General features: G+C 41.7%; 1 pseudogene; it reads left to right on the top strand.

Moving 5' to 3' along the window:
- Positions 1 to 7782: 7782 nt before the first annotated feature.
- Positions 7783 to 7935, top strand: LOC120102624 (5.8S ribosomal RNA; annotated as a pseudogene).
- The last annotated feature ends 441 nt before the right edge of the window (positions 7936 to 8376 follow it).

Raw genomic sequence — 8376 nt, forward strand, 5'->3', positions numbered from 1 at the left:
GAAAACATCCTAAATAAACTATATTAGCTCTCCTAATTATTCTAAGGATTTCTCAACAAGGTTTGTGCTTCTGGGAGTTACACTCCTTAAAAGGGGATATATATATATATATATATATATATATATATATATATATATATGTGTGTGTGTGTGTGTGTGTGTGTGTGTGTATGTGTATATATATATACATACATATGTGTATATGTATATATATACATACATATGTATATGTATGTATATATACAATTGATGAAGTAATAAAATGCATCTTGAAAGGAACCGGATATAGATCTCTCCTGAGAGACACATCCAGAGCATGTCCAATACAGAAGTCAATGCTAGCAGCAAACCACTGATCTGAGAACAAGACCCTTGGAGGGAATTAGACGAAATATTGAAACAGTTGAAGGAGCATGCAACCCCATCAAAACAACAATGCAAACCAAACAGAGCTTCCAGGGCCTAAACCATACTGAAAGACTATACATGGAATAATCCAGGGCTCCAACCACATATATAGCAGAGAATAGACTTGTTAGGGCAAAATGGGAAGGGGAAGCCCCTGGTCTTGCCAAGGTTGGACCACCAGTGCAGGGGAATATGGGGGGGGGATAAAGTGGATGTGTAGGGGGAATACCTGTATGGGGAGGGGGATGGGAGGGAACGGGGCTTATATACAGGAAATTGGGAAGGGGAATAATGTTTGAAATGTAAGTAAAGAAATATATCTAATAAAAATTTTAAAAAATTAAAATTTAGAAACCAAGAAGATGGCAATGCCAGTTCTAGCTATAATGTTTAGGTCCTGAGATGGAGAAGAGAAGTTAACAAAAGTGAAGACACTGACCACCTTTTGATTTTCAGGCAAGTTGCCACAAATAACTTGAGCCTTCTATATTCATACAATGACAATTGTGCTTACACAAGCAGTGATATCATTGCTTACATTATTAAAAGAAATCATAATATCCACATTTCAAAAGCACTATCTTTACACAAATCCCCCAATAGTTCCCCTTCCTCCTTCTTCCATTCCTTGGATCAGTCACCACCTAAACTTATTTTGAATTAAAAAGCACAATTTCAGCAAGACAAAAGAGATGTCTGGCCAGGCTTGTCCTATAAACAGGAAGACATACCAGTCTGGTAGCAAACATGGTTACATAGTTATGCATGGTGAGAGGCCGAATTAAACATTTGTTGGTAAACTATCTCTAGTTATTATCTCCTATCATAATTCCCTTTTAATTGCAGAAAGACAAGTTCATTTTGCAAAGCAGATCTTCTAGACATCTTTCTAATATATAGATCTTTGTAAGATGTAATCATTCTAAGAGCCATTTTCAAGTCTCTATCAATCCAACATAATCTCTGCATTTTCCTTGTCTCTACTGATCAGATATAGCTTCTTAAAAACAGTTATGTAAGCAGGACCTACCTCTCTCCACAACTAACACAGACTTGCTCAGTGTGACTGGGTACTTCTCTAAAGATATGATTATAAGTCTCAAATTCCAAGGATTTATGGTAACATCTGGAGGATTAATATATACAAAAAGAGGTGAAGAACATTTTATCCCTTGAAAGAGTTTTGAGAAAAATGTAGAATCATCCACAGTGACTTAGTCTCTGTGACTCCAGATGGCCTTGTCCATGACTGATGAAGTGCTACAATTTTGATAGTGACTATATGCAGTACAATGAAGGAATGGAGAGCTTGTAGGGCATGAAAACTTGGTACTAAATATAAAGGCCACTAAATTTACCTTGTCAACTGAGAAGTGGTTTCCATGGACTTGCCATAGTAGAATCCTGTCACTGAAGCACTCATATGCTATTCCTTGCAGCAGCTACATGGCCACTGCCAGAAAGAGGTAGCACCTCTGCTAAATTATTTCTGATACATGCATGAGGATCTGAGTGCAGTCTGCAGAGAACATGTAAAAAGTCATGGGACTGTGTTCCAAGCTAATCATCCTGGTGCCTGTGAAATGGAGAAGAAAGAAACCCTGTGGCTTGACAAAGCCCCAGTCTAGCTAAATTGGTAATTCCATGGTCAGCTTGAGACCATGTCACAAAATCAATACAGTAGAGAGTGACTGAGAATGATACCCAGTATTGACCTTTGACCTCCTTATTCACACCTGTGGACATGCAACTGCAGACACATGTGCCCCCACACAAACATGTACACACAAAGTACTGCGACCTTATAAGCAGACTCAAACCTCTTTAGAAAGTTTCATGTCATTTTTTACCCTGCAACATCTCTCATACAGCACACTGTTCCTTATTTTTTGCACTTTATCTCTTCTTAGTTTTACCTATAGTATGCCCATTGTCTATCATAATGAATTTCATCTTTAAAAATAACCTCAGAATCATTATATTCATTCAGCCTCCTTGTCTTTAGGCAACAGAAATCATTTTTTTAACTCATTTTTACAGGAGACTGGAGAGTTGACGGAGAAGTTAAGAATATGTACTACTTTTGAAGAAGACCCATGTTAGATTCAAAGAAAAAGATGACTCATAATCACTGGTAATTTAAGTTTCAGGGACCCAATACCCTTCCTTTTCTAGCCTCCACAGGCAACCCTATGCAGGCAAATACTCACATATAATTTAATAAAGTAACAGCCCCACACACACACGTTTACAGTCAAATTATTTTCTGGCCTTATTTTTTTTACTAGGACAAAGAGGGTAAAATTATTCAATCTACTTCATATTTCTGAAGGGGGATAACATTTTGCCTTCTCAATAGGAGACAAACCCCTCCAGATTTAGAGGCATCTAAATCCAAGTTGACAAAAGTGTCCATCATATACACTAATGGGCCTTTGAATTGTCTTTTACTTTTTAATGGGTATTGCTTACAATTGTGTTGCTGCAGATTTGGTTTTACCACAGGCTTCTTTGATGCTCTGAGCTGTTTTGATTTTAATTTCTGCTCCTCTCTCAATTAGCTTCTAACCCTACATTGTTATTCTATCTTATCATTCATTTGATAACATCCATGCTCCATAAATTTGAAGAAGATAACAACAATTGCTGCTTAAAGTGTACTTCTTTTCCTTATAGTCACTCTTTTGAAAAACATAGACATTTGCCTTTAATTGTTGTTTTCTTTCTTTGACACAAGATTTTTCCTTGAGTATAATAATATTGTTTTACTCTTTTAAATTTATCCTTTCCAAGTAAGACAATAGAAAACTTGTGGGGGTACTTTGTAACTGAATATGAGGATGATCCCTCTTGTCTATATTTTGATGTCTTCTACATTTGAAAAATGAGTGCTGATTCAGCAACTAAATCCTGCACAGGCAACCACTGTGGAGAGTCCAGTGGAAGTATTCCATGACTCCTGATTGATGTCAGATCCCCTGGGACTCATACACTTGACATTTTTAACTAATATATTACCCTAAACCCAGGTTGTTGGGGTATTTTCTTTCATCCTCTACCTCATATCTCAGAAAGAATGAAGAATATCATATTGGAACAAGGTCACTTGATTCTATTCCACGATGTGACTAAGAAACCTGGAATCTCCTAGTAGTATTCCTGATTTGGTTATAAAGGAGAACATTTTGTTTTATTTCTCTAGTTACATATAGTACATGTCAGTGTAGATGCCTATTCCTCCACAATGTATGGAAAGGTCCCTATAAATCTAAGTGATACAAATACAAGTGCTATTGTCTGGTCACCCTGGTTACACAATTCCACTGTGGAAAAGTCTCTGGAATCTACATGCCCCATATTTAAGTTTTTTGATTCATCAGTCTGAGTAATACATGTTCATGAGTCTGAACTTATAGTATCCAGGAGTTGTTTAGCTTATCTCTGCAAGACCGAGTTGCCTTCATATGAACTATATATGTATTCTTCTTTTAATTCTCAATATTATGTTCTGTTGCTCTGTAATACTAGGCAGAAATTCCAGGTATGTAATTTTTTTCTTGCTTCAGAAAGGGGTGAAACGGAACACACATATGTATAGGGATACTTTCTCTAAGACTGGGTATGTATCACCTTTACAGAATTCTTACCATATCTCATGTCAACCTATTTCCTTACTTTAATTTATGCATATATTTTAAATGCTATATTTATAGAATTCTAATTTTCTGATTCTTTTAGTTGAGTATTTGCTTGTTTCTGCATGTGATTGCACACATGTGGATGACGGAGTACAATTTATGGCATTCATTTCCTCCTTCCATTGTGTATGTCCCAAGGACCAAACCAAGGGTAAATGCCTTGGCAACAAATATCTTTACCTACTGAGCTATTTCACTCTTCCTAGTATATTTCATAATTTATTGTTGCAAGCCCAATTGCTACCCCATGCCAAAAAAGGAATGTTTTCTTGCTGGTGTGTGCTACAATCTAAAGCATTTCTTTAGATTAAGTCATTGTCCTCTTTAATACCCTATTATGATACATATAAAATCTGTGGGCATGCAGAACCACATATACACACATAATTTCACTGACATACACTGTCGGTGCCCAATGCCCGCACTAACACGATACTGAGAATCGGGCAAAAGCCTGTTGGATTAAAGAAACACACACACACAGGTTTTTATTAGCCATTCTTTTGTAAAATTTTTAATGATATCACTTCAATACATAAGCTTAGAGATATACACCCACAAACTCTCACCTACAAACTATATAAGAAGGTTTTTTATCAATGTGATATAAAACTAGAGATAACTTGGAAGAAGAAATCTTAACTGAGAAAAAACTCTTCATAAGATTGTCCAATGAAAAAGCCTGTGGGCACTTTCTTGATCAATAATTTTGTTGGAGGGCCCAGCTCACTGTAGGTTGTCCCACTCCTGGGTTTATTGTTGTAGCTTTTATAAAAACACAGGCTGAGCAAGCCATAAATATAGACCAATAAACAATCTTCTTCCCATGTCTCTCTAATATTTCCTGCCTGCTTAATCACTGGGATATCTTCCCACCCTACCTGATGCAACTAGGATTTGTTTTAGTGATTTTGTGTTTTGGACTGATGGGTGCTAATGGGATCATAAAATAAGACTTAAGTTGAATCTTTCACCCTTCTAGAAAATGTGTAGAATAATTTTATTCTAATACCCTCATCTTTGAGACACAGGACATCATATATGAAAGGTCAGAAAGATTCTGCCATAAATATAGGCATCCTGAAAGGTTAATTCATTACAACCAATAGGTCCAGATAAGAACTAGGTAGATAAATATTAGCAAAATGATTGTACATTGTAAGGTTAGTTTATATAAGGAAGTAGTCATGTTTGAAATTGTCATATAATTGAGGGCCACATAAAGTAGTAATTCAAAGAAAAAAGTGACAGAATGTATCACAGATAAAATATGCCCAATTCACATAAGAACAGCTTAGGAATAAGAGAATGCACAAGAGTAGAGAAAGAGAGACAAAAATAGACAAAAGAAAGACAGAGAGAAGTAGAGCAAGAAAGAGAAGTTGTGGTGTGTGGCATGTGTTTACGGAAGTTTTCTGGACATGTTTTTACAGATTCGGGTTCTAAGAGAACAAACTATTCACTGGGGAAAACAGAAAAAGCTGGATAATTAGAAGGATCTAGAAGATTGTAACACATTGTCCAAGTTAATGTGAGTCCAAGCAGAACAACTCATGAAGATGCCAAGAGAAACCATATTGAATCAGTCAGCTTTGAAGGTTGGATTACATGGAGGCTAGAAGCTCCTAGTATTAGGTCTATAAATAGTAGAACAGAGGGAAAAAATACTCTGGCCTCAGCCTAAAGGACTTATTTGCATAGCTTGGGTAAGACTCTTATCTCATCACTTTATCTAAGAAAAGAAAAGTGACATTCACTAAGAAAGACATACAGACAGACAGACAGACACACACATATACAGAGACACACAAACACACAAACATACAAACATAGAGCGGTGTGAGGAGGGAGGGAAGAATAGAGGGAGGGAAGAAGGGAGAGGGAATGCTTGCAGTCAAGCATTGAACTGTGAACAAGGTTCCAAAAAGAGAAGTTACAGAAAGAACTGAAGTAGTTGAAGGGGTTTGCCACCCCATAAGAAGAACAATATCAACCAACCAAACCCCTGCCCTCGATCTTCCATGGACTAAACAACCATCCCAAGAATACACAAGGATGAGTCTATGGCTCCATATGCATATGCAGCAGAGGATATCTTTTTCAGGCACCAATGGGAGCAAATGCCCTTGGTCCTGTCAAGGGTTGATGCCCCAGTGTAGGGAACTGTCAGAATGGGCAGGTTGGAAGGAGTGAGTGGGTGAGTGAGGAACTGACCTCAGAACAGGAGGCATGAGGGGAAATAATAGCCGGTTTCTAGAGGGCAAATCAGGAAAATCATATTTAAAATGTGAATTAAAAAAAATCCCCTCCCCCAATGAAAGAAAAAGAAAGAGAAATGGAGAAAGCAAAAGAAAAACAAATGGGGGTACATAACTAAACAAATGGCAACTGGTGATGCAGCAGCGTTATTCCCATGATAGTCAAGCATCTTCTGGGAAACCAAAGTCTTTGGGTTCCGGGGGAGTATGGTTGCAAAGCTGAAACTTAAGGGAATTGACAGAAAGGCACCACCAGGAGTGGATTCTGCAGCTTAATTTGACTCAACACAGGAATCCTCACCCAGCCCGGACACAGACAGGATTGACAGATTGATAGCTCTTTCTTGATTCCATGGGTGGTGGTTCATGGCTGTTCTTAGTTGGTGGAGCGATATGTCTGGTTAATTCTGATAAGGAAGAAGACTCTGGCATGCTAACTAGTTATGCGACGCCCGAGAGGTCGGCCTCCCCCAACTTCTTAGTTGTACAAGTGGTGTTCAGCCTCCTGAGATTGAGCAATAACAGGTCTGTGATGCCCTTAGATGTCCTGGGCTGCATGCAGGCCACACTGACTGGCTCAGCATGTGCCTACCCTAAACCTGCAGGCGTGGGTAACCCATTGAACCGCATTCATGATGGAGATTGGGATTACAATTATTCCCCATGAAAGAGGAATTCCCAGTGTGTGTCATAAGCTTGCGTTGATTAAGTCCCTGCCCCTTGTACAAACCGTCCTTCCCTACTACTGATTGGATAGTTTAGTGAGGCCTGATCAGCCCATGGCCCTGTTGGAGGGCTGAGAAGATGGTCGAACTTGATTATCTAGAGGAAGTAAAAGATGTAACAAGGTTTCTGTAGGTGAACCGGTGGAAGGATCATTAATGTAGAAGGCCGAGGGGGTGTCTGGTCCTTTCTTGGGCCTGTGTGAGTCACTCCCTCTCACCGGGAGGCACATCTCCGGGTCCTGGTCACCATTGTGGCCTGTGCCACAGCCAGCCGGCCAAGTGAGCTTTTCGGGAAAAGCGGAGATTGTTACTGAGCGGTGCAGGGAGGGTGTCAGGTCCGGTCCATCAAGGGACCTCCTCCGTTCTCTCTCCCTCCCTCCCTCCTCTGCCTCCATCCACACCTCCGTGTGCCCGTGTGCCCGCCTCCGCCTCCACTGCCGCCAACCTCGCCTCCCTTGCCCGACGCAGCCGGGTGCTGGGTTCGCGGCGTCCCAAGTCCCGTGTGTCCCCCCTTTCCGTTCCGGACCCTGTCTTTTTTTCTTTTCACATGTATCCTTTAGTTTCCCACTGGCCGGCCTGAGGTGGAACCGCCTCGCCATTGACCCCTCTCTTCCGGTGCAGCAGGGGCGGGCGTGGGAGCTTGTGCCCTTGTTAGCACCCATACGAGTCTGCTCACACCCCAGATCCCGATACAACTCTTAGCGGTGGATCACTTGGCTTGTGCGTCTATGAAGAACGCAGCTAGCTGCAAGAATTAATGGGAATTGCAGGACACATTGATCATGGACACTATGAACACACTTGAGGCCCCGGGTTCCTCCCTGGACTACACCTGTCTGAGAGTCACTTGAGGATCAATTGCCGCCCCCCTGCAGTTTCGCTGCCGCTGCGAGGGTGGGGGGGTGGGGGGGATGGGCGCGTCGCGCGCGGCTAGGACTCTGCTCGCAGGGCCTCTCCCCTAGGTCCTCTGTCTCCCGAAGTACAGACGGGGGCGGTGTCTGGCGGTCGTCCTCGCCCGGTGGTTCTGGGCGGGCCTCATCCTCCCCATCCACTGGCGCCGCGCGCCGGCCACCCTCCTCGTGGCTCCTTCCTGCTCGCTCTGCTGCTCCCGCTCCTGTCCTCGCCTGCTCTCCTCACCATGTGGACGCGTCGGTGTGGGCTGGTCGGGTGCCTGGGCGCGAGAGGGGCCGCGTCCCTGGGGTCGGTAATTGTGCCTCCGGTCTGGTGGGAGGCGGGCCCTTCCCACTGGGTCGGTGCGTCCACCGCCACCGTGCACCCGCCAGTGCA

The sequence above is a fragment of the Rattus norvegicus genome, chromosome 4 (genome assembly GCF_036323735.1).
Source record: "Rattus norvegicus strain BN/NHsdMcwi chromosome 4, GRCr8, whole genome shotgun sequence".
Classification (NCBI taxonomy): Eukaryota; Metazoa; Chordata; class Mammalia; order Rodentia; family Muridae; genus Rattus; species Rattus norvegicus.